The 25,399-nt window shown below is 43.0% G+C and overlaps 2 long non-coding RNA genes across 2 annotated transcripts in view; one reads left to right on the top strand and one right to left on the bottom strand.

Moving 5' to 3' along the window:
* Nucleotides 1-25,399, top strand: part of LOC129646526 (uncharacterized) — a 91,362-nt gene that overhangs the window by 40,948 nt on the left and 25,015 nt on the right. The gene's annotated exons all lie outside the window — the stretch shown is intronic.
* Nucleotides 11,510-24,068, bottom strand: LOC129646527 (uncharacterized). Its single transcript, XR_008712003.1, has 3 exons — nucleotides 23,968-24,068; nucleotides 11,732-11,787; nucleotides 11,510-11,629 (listed from the first exon to the last, which is right to left on the bottom strand). It is a non-coding gene; the product is annotated as an uncharacterized LOC129646527 (long non-coding RNA).

Genomic DNA, 25,399 nt, shown 5'->3' on the forward strand with positions numbered 1-25,399 from the left:
AAAGTGAAAGTGAAGTCGCTCAGTCGTGTCCAACTCTTTGCGACCCCATGGACTGTAACCTACCAGGCTCCTCCGTCCATGGGATTCTCCAGGCAAGAGTTCTAGAGTGGGTTGCCATTTCCTTCTCCAGGGGATCTTCCCGACCCAGGGATTGAACCTGGGTCTCCCGCCTTGCAGGCAGACTCTTTAACCAGTGTATATATGTCAATCCCAATCTCCCAATTCATTCCACTCCCTCTTCTCCACTTGATAACTATAAATTTGTTTTCTACATCTATGACTCTATTTCTGCTTTGCAGTTAAGTTCTTCCGTACCATTTGTCGAGATTCCACATATAAGCAGTATTATACAATATTTGTATTTCTCTTTCTGAATTACTTCACTCTGTATGACACTCTCTGGGTCCATCCATGTCACTGAAAATGGCATTATTTTGTTTCTTTTTATGCCTGAGTAATATTCCTGAACAGTAAGTCATGCAACTCTTTACAACTCCATGAACTCCATAGCACCCCCAGGCTCCTCTGTCCGTGGGGTTGCAAAGAGTTGGACACGACTTACTGACTGAAAAACAACATTTCATTGTATATATGTAACACATCTTTACCCATTCCTCTCCTGATGGGTGTCTAGGTTGCTTCTGTGTTCTGACTATTGTAAATAGTGCTGCAATGAACATCAGGGTGCATAGAAGTGCTGCGTTTCTCAGGAGCTCCCAGGTGATGCTCCTGCTGCTGGTCCTTGGATCAGCCATTGCGTAGTAGGGATATAGATAGAAGAGCTGACTGAAGAGTCAAATTATGTCACTTGTAGCATTTTATAAGTAGAAGGCTGCCTAACTCACCTGAAAGATAAATGTGTGCAGGTTTGAGTTCACATGCATAAGGTTTGGTGTAGTTTTGGAATACTCATTTTCTCTATGCCCGTGAGATTAAATGGACACAGAAACTAACCATATGTATCGAAAATCCACACCCAACATATTGGTGGTCACTTCAGTGGTAATTTATAGCATATAATTCCAAAAGATTTATAACTATTTCAAAATCATTTAATAGCTGCAGTTTTTTTTTTTTTTTTTCCCCACAGCTTCGTTCAACAAATGTTTCTGGAGTATTTACCATAAATCTCTCTCTGGCACTGGAAGGTTTTCTTTTCTCGTCTTCTTGAGCTCCCAGTCTGGTGGGTGAGACAGAGATAAAACAAATAATGGCAGTATAATATGATGAATTGTCCACTTTGTCCAATAGAAATATAACACAAGCCACAAATGTGATTTAAAATTTTCTAGTAGCCACATGAAAAAAGTAAGAACAAACCGGTGTAATTAATTTTAGAAACATATTTTGTTCAACTCAATATATCCCAAATATCTTCCCTTAAATATGTAATCAATATGAAAGGCATTAGTGAGGTATTTTACATTTTTCACCTACTAAGCCATCAAAATCTGTTATGTATTGGCCCTGATGGCACATCTCAAGTTGGATCAGCCACATTTCAAGTGCTCCACAGCCCCTGTGGCTGATGACCACAGCATTGGACAGTGTGGGTCTCTACAGTGGGGTGTCCGGCACCTTCACTGGACTAACACCCCCAGTATTACACCCCCACAGGGTCTGTGGACACATTGCCCAGTATCTCCTAACTTCGCTTTCCTCTGGGGCTGTCCTGAGGATTTAAAGAATGAAGAACGCATGTCTATGAAGATCTATGATCTGTTTTAATTTTTTTCTCTTTTCTCTTATCCTTAATACTCCAGCTAACCTTTGGAATCCTCAGGGAGAAAAATCAGAATAATTTGATCAGTTTTGTTAAAATCATTCACAAGTGGTTGTAGATTGGGATTTTGTTTTAATGAAGAAGGGCTGGTGTATGTATATCACACTCACTGTTAGTTGCACTCAGAAGTCATTTCTAGGGACTTCCCTACAGTCCACTGGTTAGGACTCTGTGCTTTCACTGCTGAGGGCACAGGTTCAATCCCTGGTTGGGGAACTAAGAACTGAGATTCCACAAGCTGCATGTGCGTGTGTGCTAAGTCACTTCAGTCATGTCTGATTGTTTTTGACCCTCTGGACTGTAGCCCACCAGGCTTCTCTGTCCGTGGGATTTTCCAGGCAACAATACCGAAGTGGGTTGCCATTTCCTCCTCCAGGGGGTCTTCCTGACCCAGGGATTGAACCTGCGTCTCTTATGTCTCCTACATTAGCAGACAGGTTTTTTACCACCTACACCCATATAAGAGACATGGTGTGGCAACCACCCCCCCCCAAAGTAATTCCTAGTCCCCTTTCTCCTGATAGGCTCTTGCTATAGAGGCCAGAGTACCACATATGTGGTACATAGGCTCTTGCTAGTAGAGGCCTTGCAAACTAGTTCTGTCCCATCCATTCTTGCATTCTTGCATGAGTGTGTTGGTGGATAACTCATGTGAGGCTCTGTTCCAGTTACTGGGGGGAGGCAGGTTAAAAAGATAAATAGGTATATGGTAAGTCCTCTACATACAAATCTTCCAGTTGTGAACTTTCAAAGATGTGAATGTATGTTCCATCAGTGTCAGACTTGAGTGAAGTTGCAGCCTGCCCTCACTCTCATATTGCTGACAATCCTTTAGCTCTACTATCTCCCACCTCCTCTCCCTCCTCTAGTCAGTAACTTTTCTCTCGCTCAATGCCAGCCCCTGTATCCCAGCTGTTGTACTGTACTACTGTACTTTTTAGAATACTGTACCATAAGATTAAAGGGCTTTCTTATTTTTTGTGTGTTTGTTTGTCTGAAAAGTATTATAAACCTTATTACAGTGCAGTACTATATAGTGAAAGAAAGTGAAGTCGCTCAGTCGTGTCCAACCCTTTGCGACCCCATGGACTGTAGCCTATCAGGCTCCTCCATCCATGGGATTTTCCAGGCAAGAGTGCTGGAGTGGATTGCCGTTTCCTTCTCCAGGGGATCTTCCCTACCCAGGAAACAAACCCAGGTCTCCCGCATTGCGGGCAGACGCTTTACCGTCTGAGATAGTAGATCATGTTAATTTGGTACCTAGACTCAGTTTGTTGGACCTACGAGCAAATTAGACTTTCAGACATACTCTCAGAATGGAACTCATTCATATGTAGGGGACCTAATGTATATGTTAGATATGCTTAGTTGCACAGTCATGTCGGACTCTTTGTGACCCCATGGACTGTAGCCTGTCAGACTCCTCTGTCCATGGGGATTCCAGGCAAGAATACTAGAGTGGGTTACCATGCCCTCCTCCAGGATATGTTAGATAATGCTATGCAAAAATAGTAAGATAAAACATGGAAATAAATGGGGAAAGGGAAATTGGAATTATCAATAGTGTGGTCAGGGAAGATCTCACCTCTAAGATGAAATGTGAACAAAGATTGCAGAAGGTCAGGGAGCCAAGTGTGTAGTTATAGGAGGAGTAGCATGCCAGGCAGCAGGAAGACCATGTGCAAAGGCCCTGATGGGGAGGAAAAGGCTGGTCTTATTAAAATAGTAGGAGCCTGGAACTTCCCTGGTGGTCCAGTGGTCAAGAATCTGCCTTGCAATGCAGGGAACATGGGTTCAGGTCACTGGTTGGGGGACTAAGATCCCACATGCCATGGAGCAACTAAACCCGTGAGTTGCAGCTACTGAATCCCATGTGCTCTGGAGCCTGTGCCACATGTGGAGAGTCTGTGCACTTCAACAAAAGATCCCACATACTGTGACTAAGACCGGAGGCAGCCAAATACATGAATAATAAAAACATATATACTTTAAAAAAACCAGAAGGAGCCAGTGTGGCTGGAGCATAGTGGACACAGATTGTTCGGTGGTTAGAGACCACAGATGGAAGGAGATGGCCAGGTCATGTGGGCTTCACAACCCCTCCGAGGAGCCTGGACTTCTTTCTGCAGTATGTGAGGAAGCTACTGGAGTTCAGGGCACAAGTAGCATGATCTCATTTTCACTTGAATGTGTTCTCTCTGGTTGTTATATTGAGAAAAGGCAGACAGAGTGAGGAGAAGAAGGTGGAAGAGAAATGAGAATGTAGTGGGGGTGATAAGATGGTAGCTTGGATTGAGGGTGGGAGTTGGAAGTAAGGGGATGCCAGAGGGAGACTGCTGGAAAAGGTTTTCATTTCCTAATAAAAAGAGGCAGAATGTGCAGAAGTGGTCTTTCCCCTTTGACTCTTTGTGGATGTGATGACCTGATTTGCTACAGCCGTTTGTGGTCAAAAAACCATCCTGGGATGTCAGCCCAGGGCTTTGTCAATTCCCTGAGCCAAGGCCCATAATTGCCCATCTCCAGATTTCTTGTATTTAGAGACTCAACAAAGCTCTGCTGCCTGCAGCTGATGGATGTTCTGATGTGGTACCCCAACGGCGTGTGTGTGCTCAGTTGTGTCTCTTTGCAACTCCATGTACTGTAGCCTGCCAGAGTTCTCAATCCATGGGATTTCCCAGGCAAGACTACTGAAGTGGGTTGCCATTTCCTCTCCAGGGGCTCTTCCCAACCCAGGGATCAAACCTGTATTTCCTTCATTGGCAGGCGGATTCTTTACCACCTAGCCACCTGGGAAGCCCCAATGGCACCCTTCCTCTTCTGCTCCTCTCTGGTAGGACCCCAGGGATCTGCACGGCCAGATTCTGAGCTGCTCCAAGAAACAAAGGGCCCCTGTGTGATTTCAGGAGGAGAAAGAATTAAAAATGCATTCTCTCCTAATCCCTGTTCATCCGAGTTAATCTTCAAATGGGCAAAGTAATCAATTCAAGTAATAAATATGGCTTATTCAAAGGGCTGAATAAGTGGCTGGAAGCAATTCCCCAAACTGTGTTTTCCATTGAATAATTGAAATTATGCAAGGGCATGGAAATTTTTCAACAAATAAAATGTCGGAAAATCTATTAAAGATATGTCTGCAAAAATTGAAAAGCCCAACTCAGCAATAAAAAATAAATTACATTTCCGTTCTTGCTGTTGCTCCCTTTGGGAAAGAGTGTATTACTACCACTTCGTGGACAAATGGAACCAGCGCATTTCAGACTAAATGACTCTCCTGGTTATAACCATGAGGTTTAGATGACTGGATGGTTCTATACAGAAAAAGAAATAAGAAAAAATAATTCCCTGACTTGATGCCACTCAGATAATGTATCTGCTGTTTTGTTTCTTCATTGGAGGTTTTGGGGGTCTAAGTTTTCCACCTGTAGCTCTGAGTGATAGACAACTGTGCACTTAGACTGTGGAGTTCCTTAGGCCATTTAGACCAGCCCTGTGGGATTCAAAAGTCCACTAGCATCTCTATTTCTCTTTTTATCTTATCCTGAGTAAAAGGACTCAAAGGAGAGGACACCTCCAAAGAAGCTGCTAGAAACTTGACCAACAGAATGTCATCTTTGAACTGTGAATTTAGAGATGTTCTGAGTATTTTCTCTGCAGTGTGATGCGGCTTTGTGAATTGACTTTAAACTTTGGTTGGGATTGTGATCCCATAACCCCCCTGTACTTTCCTTATTGAATTCCAAGCAGCTGTTTAATAGCTGGACACCTCTTTAAATAAAGACCATGTAGCTTAAAACCACATACTTTTGGTCTCTGTTTCTTCCCTTTAAGCTCATTGTTTTTGCTGTAGCTCACAGTGCTGGCCTGGGTTTTGCTAACTGCCTTGGGCTGGGCGGGTTCTGTGGTTTTTTCTCTACAGATGACACTTAACACCAGGGGTTGCCCATTTCTGTGGACCCAGGCCAACCATGTCTACCTCCAAGCACATTCATTGCCTGGGAATCTTGGAACAGGGAGATATCACCTCTCCTCATACTGAGTCCCGACCTCCTCCCCACTGAGAATGGTCAGAGCTATGATTTCATTTCTTGAAAGAAGCTGTTGCCTCTGGCCCCAAATTAAGGGGGAAAAAACAATCAATTGCCCACCTCAATGGCCTGCCGCACTGGTGGCAGCTTTTGGCACACTGAAGTGATAACCAGTAGCTGAAGGAAAAAAGTAGGCCTGAAGCTACAGCAAGAGCAGCTTCTTCCAAACACAGAGTAAACATCAGCCATGGTGCCGGACTTCATCCTGTAAACAAGGGAAGTGGGTGAATAAGACCAGGGCTCTTTCTGGGAGTGGGGACAGGAGTGGAAGAGAGGTGCAGAGTGGTGGTTCTTTTCTTCCATGCTGAGAGTGAGTTTACCAAAAGTTAGAAAGAGAGCTCCTTTGCTTTTTGTTTCTGTTTGTTGATTTGAAAGTGTGAAAGTGAAGTCCCTCAGCCGTGTCCAACTCTTTGCAACCCCATGGACTGTAGCCTGCCAGGCTCCTGCATCCATGGATGGGACTTCCCAAGCAGGAGTACTAGAGTGGGTTGCCGTTTCATTCTCTAGGGGATCTTCTTGATCCAGGGATCGAATCTGGGTCTCCCGCACTGCAGGCAGACTCTTCACCGTTTTGGCTACATTGGGTCTTCATTGCTGCATGCGGGCTTTCCCTAGCTGTGGTGCATGGGCTTCTCATCGCGGTGGCCTCTCTCATTGCAGAGCGCAGGCTCTGTGCACACAGGTTCAGTAGCTGTGGTGCACGGACTTATTAGTTGTTCCTCAGCACATGGGATCTTCCTGGAGCAGACATTGAACCTGTGTCTCCTGCATTGGCAGGTGGATTCATAACTACTGAACCATCAGGGAAGGCTAAGACAGTGCCTTTGTAATAGATGTTTAGATATTTTCTATCTGCTAGATATCAAACCAAGAACTTTTCTATGTTTTAAGTCATTCAGTCCTTAAAATCACCTAATGATGGAGCTAGTTTTTTCATGCCCACTTTATGAATGAGGTAACAGATGCTGAGAGAACTCAGGGGACTTGGCCAGGGGCACAGGTAGCCAATGCTGCCTCGGGATTTGTAGGCAAGCTGTCAAGAGCATTGCTCTTACCCTGGACAGGACTGCTGTGAGGGCGGCCCTGTTGGCTTCTGTGGATGCTCACAGTGTGTAGAACCGAGTTTCTGTCTATGGTGACCTGAAATTTGCTCTCTAATTCCGGTGCGACACCTTTTCCCTCAATTTCTCTCCCTCTGCCTCGTTCCCCTCCCCACCCCCACCGACCCAGTCACCCCTCTGTAAATCATGTCTGTGAGGGAGTGGCAGTGGTTGCCTTGAAGGGAGAAGCTGCCTCAGGAGCTTTCAGTCTGTTTATAGTGGGGTGCCTGCTGGGTGCTGTCATCTGGGCCTGGTGGCCATGGGCCATGAGCGTCTCCTGGCTTCCTTGGTTTCTCCCACTCAGAGGAGGCCCAAACTTGGTTTCACCCTTGGTGGTTCAGACAGTAAAGAATATGCCTGCAATGCAGGAGATGGAGGTTTGATCCCTGTGTTGGGAAGATCCCCTGGAAAAGGAAATGGCAACCCACTCCAGTATTCTTGCTGGGAAATCCCATGGACAGAGGAGCCTGGAGGGCCAGTCTGTGGAGTCACAACTCAGTCAGACACAATTGAGCATGTGACAGTTTCTAGGTCCATGCTGCAAATGGCATTATTCATTCTTATGGCTGAGTAATATTCCATTATATGTATACACACACACACACACACACACACACACACACACACCAAGATGTTTACTTTTTATTTTCAGTTCAGTTCAGTTCAGTCACCAGTCATGTCTGACTCTTTGCAACCATGGACTGCATCACACCAGGCCTCCCTGTCCATCACCAACTCCTGGAATTTACTGAAACTCATGTCCATTGAATCGGTGATGCCATCCAACCATCTCATCATCCTCTGTCTTCCCCTTCTCCTCCTACCTTCAGTCTTTCCCAGCATCAGGGTCTTTTCCAATGAGTCAGTTCTTTGCATCAGGTGGCCAAAGTATTGGAGTTTCAGCTTCAGCATCAGTCCTTCCAAAGAACACCCAGGATGGATCTCCTTTAGGATGGACTGGTTGGATCTCCTTGCAGTCCAAGGGACTCTCAAGAGTCTTCTCCAACACCACAGTTCAAAAGCATCAATTCTTTGGCACTCAACTTTCTTTATAATCCAACTCTCACATCCATATATGACTATTGGAAAAACCATAACTTTGATTAGATGGACCTTTGTTGGCAAAGTAATGTCTCTGCTATTTTAATAAGCAGTCTAGGTTCTTAAATGTCAGTAAGGGTTATCATAAAAATCAACAGATTATCTAGTAACAAAGAGAAAAGAAAAAAATTTTATTTTATAGAATGATCCAGACCTTTGAAATCAGAATATCTTTTTTTTTTAATTTTATTTTTAAACTTTACATAACTGTATTAGTTTTGCCAAATATCAAAATGAATATCTTTAAGGAATTTATTTTAATTATCCCACATATGTAAGGTATGTGAAATTTAAAAAACTAACATTTTATTTTGAATTACATGTGATAGTGACTATTGGATGTAAAAGTCTTTTTACTGCTTTTTGTGTTTTAGGTCTTAATTTTCACCTAGTTAAAACAGAAATACTCTTGGGAAACTACAACTTGGTGTTAGTTCTCTATTACTGTGTAACAAATTACTGCACATTTAGCCACTCAACACTCGTGAATTAGCTTTGTGATTTTGAGTAAGGCACTTCATTTCTGGATCTCAAGTTTCTGATCTGTTACTGGGCAGTGGTTGGAATGGAAGTGTTTTCTAATAGTCTCTGTTCAGCTGCTCAGTTGTGTCCGACTCTGCAACCCCATGGATTGCAGCATGCCAGGCTTCCCTGTCCATCACCAACTCCCGGAGTTTACTCAAACTCATCCATCAAGTCAGTGATGCCATCCAACCATCTCATCCTCTGTCATCCCCTTCTCCTCCCACCTTCAATCTTTCCTAGCATCAGAGTCTTTTCAAATGAGTCAGCTCTTCCCATCAGGTGGCCAAAGTATTGGAGTTTCAGCTTCAACATCAGTCCTTCCAATGAATATTCAGGACTGATTTCCTTTAGGATTGACTGGTTTGATCTCCTTGCAGTCCAAAGGACTCTCAAGAGTTGTCTCCTCCAACACGACAGTTCAAAAGGATCAATTCTTTGGTGCTCAGCTTTCTTTATAGTCCAACTCTCACATCCATACATGACTACTGGAAAAACCATAGCTTTGACTAGACAGACCTTTGTTGGCGAAGTAATGTCTCTGCTTTGTAATATGTTGTCTAGGTGGTTCCGGAGAAGGCAAGGGCAACCCACTTCAGTACTCTTGCCTGGAAAATCCCATGGACAGAGGAGCCTGGTAGGCTGCTGTCTAGGGGGTCGCATAGTGTCGGACACGACTGAGTGACTTCACTTTCACTTTTCACTTTTCATGCATTGGAGAAGGAAATGGCAACCCACTCCAGTGTTCTTGCCTGGAGAATCCCAGGGAGGGCGGAGCCTGGTGGGCTGCCGTCTATGGGGTCGCACAGTCGGACACGACTGAAGCGCCTTAGCAGCAGCAGCTAGGTGGTTTATAACTTTTCTTCCAAGGAGCAAGTGTCTTAATTTCATGGTTGCAGTCAGCATCTGCAGTGATCTTAAAGCCCCCAAAATAAAGTCTGTCAGTATTTCCACTGTTTCCCCATCTATTTGCATGAAGTGATGGGACTGGATGCCATGATCTTAGTTTTCTGAATGTTGAGCTTTAAGCCAACTTTTTCACTCTCCTCTTTCACTTTCATCCAGAGCCTCTTTAGTTCTTCTTTGCTTTCTGCCATAAGGGTGGTGTCATCTGCATATCTGAGATAATTGATATTTCTCCCAGAAATCTTGATTCCAGCTTGTGCTTCATCCAGCCCAGCGTTTCTCATGATGTACTCTGCATATAAGTTAAATAAGCAGGGTGAGAATATACAGCCTTGATGTACTCCTTTTTCTATTTGGAACCAGTCTGTTGTTTCATGTCCAGTTCTAACTGTTGCTTCCTGACCTGCATACAAATTTCTCAAGAGGCAGCCCAGGTGGTCTGCTATTCCCATCTTTTTAAGAAATTTCCACAGTTTATTGTGATCCACACAGTCAAAGGCTTTGGCATAGTCAATAAAGCAGAAATAGATGTTTTTCTGGAACTCTCTTGCTTTTTTGATGATCCAGCGGATGTTGGCAATTTGATCTCTGGTTCTTCTGCCTTTTCTAAAACCAGCTTGAACATCTGGAAGTTCACGGTTCATGTACTATTGAAGCCTGACTTGGAGAATATTGAGCATTACTTTGCTAGTGTGTGAGATGAGTGCAATTGTGTGGTAGTTTGAGCATTCTTTGGCATTGCCTCTTTGGGATTGGAATGAAAACTGCCCTTTTCCAGTCCTGTGGCCACTGCTGAGTTTTCCAAATTTGCTGGCATATTCTAATGGTCTAATCATCTTATGGTCTTATCAGTTTAGATGTTTGGAAACTTGGTTCTAAAACCACATAAGACCTTCTAGCTTTACAGATACTTGGCAGTACTTACAAGGAAGCGTCATGAAAAGACTGGGAATGGCTCCTTACAGTGGAACCCCATTGAACGTGCACTGTTGATGAAGCCCTCAGGGTCCCCTTAGTGCCTAGAGGGTAGTGCCTAGAGGATAGCTTTCAAAAAGTAATTAGTGTCAGAGAATAAGCAGGACAAGGGCAGCCAGACTGGTGTTGCACCGGTTAACTCATTCAAGTACTGCTTTTCTAAAAAAAATATATTTATTTATTTATTTTTGGTTGTGCTGGGTCTTCATTGCTGCATGTGGGCTTTCTCTCGTCACAGTGAGCAGGGGCTGTTTTCTAGTTGCAGTGCATGGGCTTTGCATCGTGGTGGCTTCTCTTGTTGCAGAGTATGGGCTCTGGATGCACAGGCTTCAGTAGTTCCAGCACATGGGCTCAGTAGTTGTGGCACATGGGCTTTAGTTGCCCATGCCATGTGGAATCTTCCCGGACCAGGGATCAAACCCATGTCCCCTGCATTGGCAGGTGGATTCCCATCCAGTGTACCACCAGGGAAATTGTCATTCAAGTACTGTTACCCACCAAGCATTTGGACACAATTCCAGACACAACTGGGGTTTCAAAAATCAAACTAAAAACAAGCAATAATAGAGCTTCTCATGTTGGGGAGCAAAGCAGGTGTGGAAGCCACTAATGCTGCCTCTCAATATTCCCACTTCCCTCCTTTAGGTGAGCAGGAAGGTTGGACTTCCCTGGCTTCTGAGGACAGATGTCTTGTATGATCTTTCTGTCCCTGATAATGTGATTGGAAGAGGTGCAGGCTGCTTCTGGGTGCCAGTGCCTTAGAGTTAATTGAGGTTCTCCATGTTCTGGTCTCCTCTTCTACAGTGGTCATGTGAGTAGGATGTGCCATGGGGTGCAACAGCAAGGACAGCTACCTGGAAAGTGCCAGAACTGGCAGTATACTTTGAATAACTGAGCAATAAGCCATTGTTTTAAGCTTTTAAGATGTTTGAGGTTGTCAGTTACTACAGTGGAAACTAGCATAACCTGATGGATACAGAAAGAAACAGACAGCAACATTTACTGAATAGGGAATATCACTTTACTGAGAAAAGGAGGAAAAAAGCCCTTCCCTGATAATCCAAATTCCTGGGTGAAATATTTTGATTTTTTTCTTTTTATGCTTCCTCTCCAGCTTGAGGGAGTTGGTGAAGTGTTAAAAAGCAGATAGCAGGGCTCTGAAAAAGATGAAGAATTAGTCTGGATTCATAGATTGAACTGCCAACCTCTGCCAACTGAGAGTTGGCTGGATTTGCAAGCTTGGTTTTCTAAAGATATACCTTTTATAATCTTGTCTGAAGTCTTCTTCTGGTTTACTTGTTTTAGTTCTGATGGGCTGCATGCAAAAAAAAAAAAAAAAGCGTTGGAATTCTGTCTTTCAACTAAAGAACTTGGTGTTTTTTTTTTTTTTTTTTTTTTTTTGAGCTCTTGTTATGTTTGGGCTGATGTGTTTTGGCCATCTTCTCAAAAACCTTTTCCTGCTGCTTTTTACTCAGATCAGTTTCCTGGAATTCCTCTGAGTCAACCCTTCACTCTTTCTTTCTTTCTTTTCTTTCTTCAGAGGAAAATCTGTTACAAACCAGACATCAGGCCCCAAATCTAAAATTTAGGACTTCTGCCTGTGGAAATGAAGCCTCTGTTGGTCTTCTTCATATGTCTCATTCTATGAGATTCTCAGATCCAAGAAACATAAAGTTTTGAACACAAAGTTCAAAAGCAGATGTGTGTGTACTCAGTTGCCCAGTTGAGTCTTGACTCTTTGTGTCGGCATAAACTGTAGCCCACTAGGCTCCTCTGCCCATGCAATTTTCCAGGCAAGAATACTGGAGTGGGTTGCCATTTCCTTCTCCAGGGAATCTTCCAACCCAGGGATCGAACTCACATCTGTTGTTTCTCCTGGATTGGCAAGTGGATTCTTTACTACTGAGCCACCTGGGAAGCCCTCAAAAGCAGGTAGAAGTACATGAAGAGAAAACTCAAAGAAAACTCACTTGTTTGCCTGTTTATTTTTATACCAAGTACTAGTTGAGTTCATTTTCTCTGTTTTTAAATTTAATTTTGTATCAGTCATATGCTCATGGGATTTAAGATTATTACTAAGAATATTCAGTAAAAGGTCTCATTCCCGCCTCCATCCCTCAGCGACTCAGTGTCTGTCTCCATTATAATTAATTTATACCCCTGTACAAATATGTATTATGCATAAGTAAGGACATATTTCAGATATTCCTTATTTTTTCTCTTTTTTAAAATTTGGTAACATCCTATCCCTCATTATGTTTCTTGCTTTTCTTGCTAATGGTATATCTATCTTGTAGATCTTTCCACAACAGTATATAGGGAGCTTCCTCATTTTAAAAATTCCAGTAAGTTCATTTAACCAAAGTCTGTATTGATGGGCATTTAGGTTATTTTTAGTCTTTTCTTCTACAAACCTTGCTGTGATGAAAAACTGTCCTTAAGTCAGTTTGTGTCTCTGTGAGTATACTCATGGAAATAGATGAAGTTAAGGTGTAACGGCAGAGGGCTCAAAAATATATGATGAGAGTGAGGGTGCTCACTCCCAAACCACAGTGCTCAGGGCCTAACATGGACAATTGCTTTGAATTCCAAAGTGTTATCACAGCATACACTTGCAAAGTATATTTTTGTGGTAATTGTGTGCCCAATGCTATGTAGGCAATAAGCAAAATATGTAGGAATGATGCCTCCCTAAGCAACTTGTGAGTCAGGAAGGGTAGTGTGGTTAATTTTATATTTTATGTGTCAACTTGGCTGCACTGTGGTAGTAGTTATCTGGTTAAATGATAGTCTAGATAGTACTAGAAAGTTTTTTTTTTTCCGAATATGATTAATATTTAGAATCAGTTGGCATTAGGTAAAGCAGATTACTCTTCATAATCTGGATGAGCCTCATCCTTATATTTGAAGGCCTTAAGAACAAAGACTGAGGTTTCCTGAGGAAGAAAGAATTCTATTCAAGGTTGCAGCATAGAAACCTTTTTTAAATTTCTACTTTGCTCCCCTGCAGAATTCAGTCTCAAGTCTGCAACATCAATTCTTACTTGAATTTCTAGCTTGCTACCCTGCCTTACAAATTTTAGGCTTGCTAGCCCCCACCATTATGTGAGCCAATTCCTTAAAATAAATCCCTTTCCATATGCATATGTATATATATATCTCCTGTTGATTCTGTTTCTCTGGAGATCCCTGAGTAATACAAGCAGAAATGATGATTCCCACCCAAGAATTGAGGAAGCAGAGGCTGAGAGGGTCCATATCCCTCTAGAGCATGAACTCTAAAATCAAAAGCTCTTTCAGTTGCCTTGCAATTTAATTAGAACTCAAAATAGGGTATACACAGTGACAGTCCCATTATAGAATACAAGACACACCCATCAAGGTGCTTTTACTGTGTCTGTAGACACTGCTGCAGGGAAGCCATGGGTTGGAATGTGAGATCTCCCTGGTTACCTCCGATTGGCACAGAGACAGCAGTGTGACCCAGTGGTAGCCAGACTGCAGACTGGCCATTGACCAATAGCTTGGCCTGTCATAGAAAGATAACCTGGGCCAGTGACATTCAGTCAGTCAATCCTAAAGGAAATCAAGCTCGAATATTCATTGGAAGGACCGTTGCTAAAGCTGAAGCTCCAATACTTTAGCCACCTGATGGGAAGAGCTGACTCATTGAAAAAGACCCTGATTCTGGGAAATATTGAAGGCAGGAGGAGAAAGGGGTTACAGTGGATGAGATGATTGGATGGCATCACTGACTCAGTGGACACTAGTTTGAGCAAATTCTGGGAGATGGTGAAGGACAGGGAAATCTGGTGTGCTGCAGTCCATGGGGTCACAAAGACTTGGACATGGTTTAGTGACTGAACAACAATGACGTTCAGGCAGAGGCTGGGTAACAGAGCAGTAAACTGTGGGAGTAGAGGCTGGCAGGCTGTGATACAAGGAGAAGCAGGGCAGGGCACAGGAAGATGGATGCACACTGATGTTGTAAGAGAAGAGAACACTGACGCAGAGCGCAGAAGCAAACCCATCAGGATACAGTGGGCAAAGAATGGTGTGCCTGGGCTCCAGAGTTCCCCAGATCCTTATGGTGTGGCAGCCTCAGGGGTATCCTTAAGGCAGACCTACTTGGTCTTCATGAAACTCAACTCAAACCTCTGTGTTACAACTGATTTTTACATTCCTGAAACAGGAGACTTTCAGCGGAATTCCAAAGACAGATCTTACGTAGGCCATTAGAACCAAGAAGTTCAGCCTGGAGTTCTGAGGCTGGAGAAAAACTTACCTTGGTCTAACTGAAAGTTGGGAAACCAAGTTGCTCTCATTTTACTAACATCTGCATTTTATAGCTAGAGGGGACTTAGTGAACAGTCTGCCCCCCACCCCACCTCCCACTGAGCTTCTGAGATGGGAGAGTAGCAGGAGCTCACCCAGGGTCGCATGGACAGGAAGTCTTTACAGTGCCTCTGCAGCCATGCAAAACTTCCTGGCTATTTGAGTTCTTTAAACATTTCTCTCTCTCTCAAAACTAATCCTCTTTGGTGTTTTTAGAATTGTATGCATTATAGACTTTTAGGGTCTCGGAAAAAAACAACTCAATCCCTAGAAAATAATTTTTAAGGTCTATATCAGCCCCTAGATGTGTAATAGAACAAAGTAGTTATTTCTTTTTTTTTTTTGGCTGTGCCTCTTGGCTTGTGGGATCTTAGTTTCCTGACCAGGGATTGAACCTGGGCTCTGGCAGTGAAAGCAGTAAGTCCTAATCACTGCACCATTAGAGAATTCCTTGATAGTTTCTTAAAAAAAAAAAAAAATTTAAAGATAGGGGAAAACTCCTCATATTCCCTGAGAACTGAATAGAACATATCCAGGTGCTAATTTGGAGGTTTAACCAAAACCTGTGACATCCAGTAATGTCATACAGTAAGTGTGGAAAACCAACTCTTGGGAAGGAATTGAGTAAGATGCTTTCATATTTTACATATGAAAAATTCTCCTGAAGACATAAATTTTTTTTGTTATTAATAAACTTAACTTTTTTTTAGAGCTGTTTTAGTTTAACAACAAAATTGAGCAGTAGTTACAGAGAGTTCCATATACATACAACTTCCTTTGCTATGCACATCCCTCACCAGAATCCTACATTGTTACAATCAATGAACCTACACTTGACATTTCATCACCCAGAGTCCATAATATACATTAGGACACCGGGAGCTTTATTCACAATTGTCAAAACTTAGAAGCAAACAAGATTTCCTTTAGTAGGTGCATGGATAAACTGTGGTACATTCAGACAATGGAATATTATTCAGTGCTATAAATAAATGAGCCATCAGTCCACAAAAAGACATGGAAGAAACTTAAATGCACATTACTAAGTGAATAAAGCCAATCTGAAAAGGCTACATATTACATGGTTCCTGCTATATGATATTCTGGAAAAGGCAAAATTACTTAGAGACAGTAAAAAGATTAGTGGTTGCTAGAGGGTAAGGGAGGGAGAGGTGAATAGGCAAAGCACAAGGGACTTTCTTAGGACAGTGAAACAGTTCTATATGATATTAGAATGATGTATGCATGCCATTTTACATTGATCAAAGCTCATGAAATGTATAAAAACACAATTGTTTTGATCTCTATAACAGAGGTTAAAAAATTTCAGTAGCTTAAATAAACTAGAAGTGTATTTCTCTATTTACAAATTTAATTTGCCAATCTGGAACTCCACCATAAGAAGGACCCAGGTTTCTTATGTTTTGTTGCTCTGCCATCCTTAAAACACAGCTTCCATCTCATGATCAGCATGGTTGCTCTAGTTTCTTCCATCATGACTTTATTGCAATAGATAGAGACTGGTAAATAAAGAGGAAAGGAAGGGAGCCCTTTTCTCTCTAAGGGCATCATCCTGAATTTGCACACAGCACTGCTGCTCACTTTAGCTCTTATTAGCCACAGTTTAGTCATGTGGGGTTTTCCAGGTGGCGCTAGTGTTATTGAAACTGCCTGCCAATGCAGGAGCTGCTACTGTTGCTGCTAAGTCGCTTCAGTCGTGTCCGACTCTGTGCGACCCCATAGATGGAAGCCCACCAGGCTCCCCCGTCCCTGGGGTTCTCCAGGCAAGAACACTGGAGTGGGTTGCCATTTCCTTCTCCAATGCGTGAAAGTGAAAGTGAAAGTGAAGTCGCTCAGTTGTGTCCGACGCTTACCGACCCCATGGACTGCAGCCTACCAGGCTCCTCCGTCCATGGGATTTCCCAGGCAAGATTACTGGAGGGGGGTGCCATAAGTGGCAGGTTCAATCCTGGAGTCAGGAAGAGTCATGAGGCTTTGCCTATTGGTGAAGGAGGCTGGGAAATGTAGTCTTTAAAGGGATAGTCAGGTCCTTTGCTGCTGCTGCTAAGTCACTTCAGTCGTGTCCGACTCTGTGCGACCCCATAGACGGCAGCCCACCAGGCTTCCCGTCCCTGGATTCTCCAGGCAAGAACACTGGAGTGGGTTGCCATTTCCTTCTCCAATGCATGAAAGTGAAAAGTGAAAGTGAAGTCGCTCAGTCGTGTCTGGCTCTCTGCGACCCCATGGACTGCAGCCTACCAGGCTCCTCCATCCATGGGATTTTCTAGGCAAAAGTACTGGAGTGGGGTGCCATTGCCTTCCAATCCTATTACTATGTAATATGGACAGGGCTTCCCAGGTGGCTCAGTTGTAAAGAATCCGCCTGCCATTGCAGGAGATGCAGGATCCCCTGGAAAATGAAATGGCAACCCACTACAGTATTCTTGTCTGGGAAATCCCATGGACAGAGGAGCTTGCAGGTTGTAGTCCACAGGGTTGCAAAGAGTCAGAAACGACTGAGCATCCTGGCATGTAATATGGAGAAAATATATCCTGAGGGCTAACTATCTGCTCTGCCACAGGGCCCAAGGCATTGCTTGCCTACTTTTGTTTTCATATTTGAGAATGATCAGAAAGTTGATAGTTATCGTTAATAAATATGGAAAATGCTCACAACTGTGAAAAAGCAATTTTAGGTACTTTGGGAATACAAAAAGGAGTAAGAACCACTCTCTGTTCTCAAAATATTTACTCTCCAGTTGTCAAGTCATACATTGCAATAATTAAGAATAAAAATGTTAAAGAAAATCCTCAGAGCACTCTTTTTCTGAATTACTGTGTAGGTGGCTTTAATGGATTAATTTTTTCTATTTTAATTGGAGGATAATTGCTTTACAGTACTCTGGTGCTCTTTGCCATACATTAGTGCAAGTCGGTCATAATTATACACATCCCCTCCCTCTTGAGCTTTTCTCCCCACCCCATCCCACCCCCTAGGTCATCACAGAGCGCCAGCCTGGGCTCCTTATATTATACAGCAACTTCCTGCTAGTTATCTGTTTTACACATGATAGTGTATATATGTCAATGCTACTTTCTCAATTTGTTAAGACCAGAAACTATAGAACTCTTAAAGGATTGATTTTATTATCACTATAACCTGCATAAATTGTGCAACACCTCAAAGCTTGGTTTGGACAGGGTATTATATTCAAGTAAACAATATGTTGGCCAAAAGGTTATAAAAATACCTCAGCTCTTTACTCAAACTCTTACTGAAATGGAAAAGAACCTTGTGTATTCTTAAGACACAGTAGCCTCTTTTAGGATATGTTTTTTCTCCCATCACTGCTCCTTTTAGTAGCTTTTGCCATTCTGACTGGTGTGAGGTGATACCTCATTGTAGTTTCGATTTGTATTTCTCTAATAATTAGTGATATTGAGCATCTTCTCATGTACCTCTTGGCCATCTGTATGTCTTCTTTGGAGAAATGTCTATTTAAGTCATTTTTTTTTTTTTTTGATTGGGTTGTTTGTTTTTTGATATAGTTCCATGAGCTGTTTGTATATTTTGAAGATTAATTATTTGTCCTTTTGTGAATATTTTCTCCTATTGCTATGTTGCTTTTTTATCATCTTGCTTATGGCTTTCTTTGCTGGGAAAAAGCCTTGAAGTTTATGTAGAGAATGGACATGTGGACACAGGGGGAGTGGGATGAACTGGGAGATTAGGATTGTCATATATACACTGCCGCGTATACAATAGCTAGCTAGTGGGAAGAGGCTATGTAGCACCGGGAGCTCAGCTTGGTGTTCTCTGATGACCTATATGAGTGGGATGGGCTCTGGGAGGAAGGTGCAAGAAGGAAGAGATATATGTATACATAAGCTGATTCACTTCATTTTACAACAGAAACTAATACAACATTGTAATACAGCTTTACTCCAATAAAAAAATAGTTTTTGTGCACTGTAAATCCATATCTTTTACTCTCATTTCCCTATTCCTGAAAACCATCTCCTGACAGTTGTATGCATAATGGCTCTCTCGATTTTCCCTTTTGCCCTGTCCAGAACCTTCATACTGACAGCCCAAGAGCTGACCTGACTTGTGAGAACTCTTCCCTCTTAGATGCCATAGTGAAGAATTACACATACATTTTTGTCCCTGTTTCACAATAATATTTTTGTCTCTGTAAAACATTGAGAATATTGACACTAGATATTAGTTTCAACCTTTGGACATTTCCAGAGCATTTCCCCATTGCCATTTGAGATTGAGCAAGGCTTAATCTTAGCGTGGGCTTCCCTGGCGGCTCAGTGGTAGAGAATCCACCTGCCAATGCAGGAGACGTGGACTCAATCTCTGGGTCAGGAAGACCCCTCAGAGAAGGAAATGGCAACCCATTCTAGTATTCTTGCCTGGGAAATCCCATGGACAGAGGAGCTTGGAGTGCTACAGTCCAGGGGGTCACAAAAGAGTTGGATACGACTTAGCCATTGAACAACAACAACAATAAGACATAAGGTAAAATATCCTGGGCTAAGGGGAGGGGCAACGAGATCTGCCCCCACGGGATGCCTTATTTTGGAAAAGTCACTAAACACTAGGATTATTTGATTCTTTAACCTGTAAAATAAGGGAGATGGATTAGCTGGACCTTTGAGGTCTCTGATTGTATAATTAGTGGAATCGCAAGTAATCCAGGCCTAGGTGAGGGCAGGCCCTGAGTGGAGGAGAGGGCTTGTCACTTCTGTGTGGCCAGAACAAGGCAACACAGCTGGAGAAAGCTCTCCTTGCTCACATGATTTTCAGTTCAAGTGCAGAATGTTTGGTGCTGTATTGAACCATGAAACATATCAATGATTGTTAATCAGTCTATAACAAAGATAAGAATATTTTAGCAGTTTGAAAGGAAAGTTTATTCACCCTGCACTCTTTGACCGTCATAGCTCACTTTTCCCTGTCTTGTTTTCTTTTCCTTTGGTTAATCTTTACCACACAACTGCAGCTAGTGATTTCTAATGTGGATATGGCTTTCCCATGGCACTCTTTGGATGCGTGGCAAGTAGCAGGGACTGTTGTTGTAAATCCATGAGATGCTCACGTGTCTATCAACATAACACATTGTGTTAACTTTCCTGTTGCAGTGTCACCTTGGGCTTTTTATTTTGGCAACAATTATACTGAGATGTACTTCACATATCATAGAATTCACCCAATTAAAACGTCTAACTCAGTGCTTTTCAGTATATTCTCAGAGTCACATAACCATCACCACAATCAATTTTAAAATATTTCCATCACCTCCAAAAGAAACCCTGTACCCATTAGCAATCACTTGCCATTGCCCTTTTCCACAGCCCCTGGCAACCACTAATCTACTTTCTGACTTTATGGGTTTGCCTATCTGGGGCATTTGACATCAGTGGAATCTTACACTGTGTGCTCCCTTGAGATGGGCTTCTTTTACTTAGCACAGTGTTTTCACTGTTCACCATATTATAGAATGTATCAGCACTTCAGTCCCTTTGGTCGTCAAATGGTATTCTATTGAATGGATATAGTGCATTTTGTTATCCACTGTTCGGGGACCATAGTTTCCTTTTCCCCTCTGTCTTCTCAGACTTAGTCTGAAAATTTTGCTAGAAAATGTGTTGATTCAAAAAAGTTACTGGGTAGAAAGCCCACTGCAGTTTCCTTCTCTAAATCTTATTTATATGCAGAGTGGAGGGGCACCCCCAAACCGTGTGGTGAAATCCCACATAAAAGCTGGTTGATCCTAGTTAAGAACATGAGACTTTGAGTCAGACAGCCTGGTGTGGAATTTTGGTTTTACCACTTTATCTCAGGCAACACAGTCTCTTTAAGCCTTGCTGTTCTCATCTTCAGCGGTAAAGAATGTCTCAGTGGTAAAGAACCTGCCTCCCAATGCAAGAGCCACAGAAGAAGTGAGTTTGATCTCTAGGTTGAAAAGATCCCCTAGTGGAGGAAATGGCAACCTGCTCCATTATTCTTGCCCGGGAAATCCCATGGACAGAGGAGCCTGGTGGGCTACAGTCCATAGCGTTGCAAAGAGTTGGACATGACTGAAGTGACTTAGCCCACACATATGCACATATTCTCATCTTCAAAATGAGAATTATATTGGGACTCCTGAGAAATCTGTATTCAGGTCAAGAAGCAACAGTTAGAACTGGACATGGAACAACAGACTGGTTCCAAATTGGGGAAGGAGTAAGTCAAGGCTGTATATTGTCACCCTGCTTATTTGAAATGCTGGGCTGGAGGAAGCAAAAGCTTAAAGATTGCTGGGAAGAAATATCAATAACCTCAGAAATGAAGATGACACCACCCTTATGGCAGAAAGCAAAGAAGAACTAAAGAGCCTCTTGATGAAAGTGAAAGAGGACAGTGAAAAAGTTGGCTTAAAACTCAACCTTCAGAAAACTAAGATCATGGCATCTGGTCCCGTCACTTCATGGCAAATAGATGGGAAACAATGGAAACAGTGAGGGACTTTATTTTTTTTGGCTCCAAAATTACTGCAGATGGTGGTTGCAGCCATGAAATTAAAAGACACTTACTCCTTGGAAGAAAAGCTATGACCAACCTAGACAACATATTCGGAGAAGGCAATGGCACCCCACTCCAGTCCCCTTGCCTGGAAAATCCTATGGACAGAGGAGCCTGGTAGGCTGCAGTCCATGGGGTCGCACAGAGTCGGACACGACTGAGCGACTTCACTTTCACTTTTCACTTTCATGCATTGGAGAAGGAAATGGCAACCCACTCCAGTGTTCTTGCCTGGAGAATCCCAGGGATGGGGGAGCCTGGTAGGCTGCCGTCTGTGGGGTCACACAGAGTTGGACACGACTGAAGTGACTTAGCAGCAGCAGACAACATATTAAAAAGCAGAGACATTACTTTGCCAACAAAGATCCATCTAGTCAGAGGTATGGTTTTTCCAGTAGTCATGTATGGATGTGAGAGTTGGACTATAAAGAGAGTTGAGCACCAAAGAATTGATGCTTTTGAACTGTGGTGTTGGAGAAGACTCTTGAGAGTCCCTTGTACTCAAGGATATCCAACCAGTCCATCCTAAAGGAAATCAGTCCTGAATAGTCATTGGAAGGACTGATGCTGAAGCTGAAACTCCAATATATTGGTCACCTGATGCCAAGAAGTGACTCACTAGAAAAGACCCTGATGCTGAGAAAGATTGAAGGTGAGAGGAGAAGGGGAAAACAGAGGATGAGATGGTTGGATGGGATCACTGATTCGAAGCACATGAGTTTGAGTAAGCTCCAGGAGTTGGTGATGGACAGGGAGGCCTTGTGTGCTGCAGTCCATGGGGTTGCAAAGAGTCAGACATGACTGAGCAACTGAACTGACTGACTGATCAATGAAAGAGACTATTAGTCGGCCCTTATATCATTGTCATTTCCATGGTGATAAAAGCCCAATTTTTTGGTGAGGCATCAGGCTCCCCAGGATGGAAACTGCCTTTCTTAGCTCTTCCTTGAGCTCTTCTTAGTCTCTACCTTCTGGCAAGCAAATGATATGCAAGTAAAAACATATTTTAGTAGCTTTTAAGAGCCCTCTTTTAAAGACACGGCACATACCCCTTTCCCCTTTTAACTTTGCTTTGTCTTCCATAGTGTTCCCTGGAAGCTGATGCTATAATCTTGGACCAAAGATGAAAGCCAAGAATAGCTACAAGATAGAATTTGGTTCCTAAGTGGGAGACTGCATTTACAGAACCTCAGTGTGTGGCACAGGATGAGCTGAAGTGGTCAGGTAGTGAGTGGGAATACACAGATATTGCTGGCTAAGAAGCTGGTGAGCTTCTGGTTTTGCGGTGGCAAAACATTTAGTAAAAACTCTTGCCTGAGTTCACTGGGAGATGGAACAGGGGTAGTATTCAGGAACAGGTGGAAACATTTTACAATGTTGGGTGTGTTGACCATTTCTTGACACTTGCCATACGAGAGCTGAGCCCTGGCCAAGGTTAGCAGTCTGTAGGCATTGGTGGAAGTGAGCACAGCTCTGCTAAAATAGGACTCTATCGTGTCCTGCAATCTTAAGTCGAAGGGGTGCTTGGTAATTGGGGACCGGGGACTGAAAGTGCCAATGCATCTGTGTCCAAAGCCAAAGTGGTTAGTGGTGACTCTGAAGGGGCAGCTTTGCCTGGACAGAAACTTTGGGCTGTAGGCTCTTCTTAAGCTTAATCTATGAAGAGCTCTCTGCATCTCCACAAGCAAAGTAAAGTAATGGAAAAGATCAGATCAGGTGTTGCCCTCTCTCTAAAGCCTGCTGTCTCTGATGGCTTCAAAACAGCCACTATGAAGATGAAAGGAAGGGTGTGGAAACTGAGGCCAGTGAGGAATAGATCGGGGCAGGCTCACTGCTGATGTGCAGGTATGTCTGACCTGCTGCTGGTTTCTGTATGACTCTGACCTTAAAACAGGTGGAAAAAAATGTCAATATGTGCTCTCTCTAATATTCTATAAGAATCTACATAATACTTCTGATTTTGTGTTTTGGCCCATTAAGCCCCATGTGTTTATTCTCTAGCCTTTTTATAAGAAAAGTTTGCCAACCTTTGGACTGGTATCATGAGCACATATAAGGTCTTAGACCCAAAGTTGTGTGTGTGCTCAGTTGCTCAGTCTTGTCCAACTCTTTGTGACCCTGTGGACTATATCCTGCCAGGCTCCTCTGTCTATGGGATTCTCCAGGCAAGAATACTGGAGTGGACTGTCATACCCTTCTCCAGGAATTGAAGGAGATTCATCCCAACCCAGGGATTGAACCCGAGTCTCCTGCATCTCCTGCGTTTAAGGTAGATTCTTTACTGCTGATCCACTAGGGAAGCCCGTACACAGAGTGACTGCAGGCAAATAAGCAAGAAACTTAGCAAAATTTGGGGGGAATTGTATTGTTTTAAGTCACTATTACCTTCACCTGCATAAGTCTGGAATCATTCAAGCCTGAAAGCAATGCTGCTGATCCCAAACCTGCATGAGCAGGAGGTGGGTGGTCAGCGTCTAAAAGGAGCACACCCTCCAGGGCCCGCCTCACCCCCTCCAACGACAGGACAGAGGGCCAGCAGCCAGTGTACTTTGTGGCCTGAGACGAGGCCTGCACAGTACTTACCTTGTGGATTTGATAAAGGACAAATGGGCCAGTGGCTGCTCTGTGTTTCCTGAGTCCTCTTCCCCTAGCAGGATGTTTTATTTACCACCGTTGAGACTTACTCCATCATCCCATATTGTATGGGTGTGTCCTTCAGTTGATAGGTCACTGAGCTCCAAGGAGCCATGCATTTCCTGGTGGACTGGAGGTGATGGGATATGAGTGAACTTCAAAAGTAGCCCCAAGAGTCTTATCTAGTCCCAAGAGAGACCATTGTAAGACTACATTTTCATTTAGCCATGTCAAACACTTCTGTATTGTTTGCATTCTGTACAAATACTTGGCAATTTTTGTCCTAAAAATAAGGGCATTATAAAATAAGAAATCTGCAGTGCCTGTTTGGCTGTGGATAGTGTCAATATTTATGAGGGCTTATCAGTCTTTAGAAACAATGGAAGGTACAACTTTTACATTTTAACACCTAAACCTCGGGGGTTCCATCCCAATTCAGAATCACTCTCGAGGAAGGGATGGGTTTTGCCATAGTACTTCTGTGCTTTGGCATCGTAGATTTTTTTTCATTTTGCTAAACCAGTATCTTAAAGTGAAACTCTTCATTTTTTTTTTTCTCTTAGGGACCAGTGACTCTCATTAATTAATTGCACAAGCATTGTAACACTATTAGTGAGTTTAGACTTTATTAGCATGCAAGGAGATCCAACCAGTCTATCCTAAAGGAAATCAGTCCCAGATATTCATTGGAAGGACTGATGCTGAAGCTAAAACTCCAGTACTTTCGCCACATGATGTGAAGAACTTACTCACTAGAAAAGATCCTAATGCTGGGAAAGATTGAAGGTGGGAGGAGAAGCGGGCAACAGAGGATGAGATGGTTGGATGGCATCACTGACTTGATGGACATGAGTTTGAGCAAGCTCTGGGAGTTGGTGATGGACAGGGAAGCCTGGAGTGCTGCAGTCCATGGGGTTGCAAAGAGTTGGACACTACTGAGTGAACTGAACTGAGCACAGTAATACCATCCTTGGGCTTCCCAGATGGCGCTAGTGACAAAGAACCCCCCTGCCAATGCAGGAGACTGAGATGTGAGTTAGAGCCCCGGGTTGGAAAGATCCCCTGGAGGAGGGCATGGCCATTCCATTATTCTTGCCTGGAGAATCTCATGGACAGAGGAGCCTGGGGGGCTACCGTCCATAGAATGGCAAAGAACTGGACACGACTGAAGCAACTTAGCACACACACACCATCCTCATATTACCAAACCAATACACTCTTAACATTGTAGTTATTCCATTCTAGTCCTTTTCAGTATGGATCTTTAATTCTTACAATCATAATCAAAAATTGTAGTTTTGCTTTTTCACTAAATATTATGTAAAAGAATCTTCTGAGTTTCTATATAAACTTTTTTTAAAAAAACTTATTTATTTAGCTG

The sequence above is a fragment of the Bubalus kerabau genome, chromosome 3 (genome assembly GCF_029407905.1).
Source record: "Bubalus kerabau isolate K-KA32 ecotype Philippines breed swamp buffalo chromosome 3, PCC_UOA_SB_1v2, whole genome shotgun sequence".
Lineage (NCBI taxonomy): Eukaryota > Metazoa > Chordata > Mammalia > Artiodactyla > Bovidae > Bubalus > Bubalus kerabau.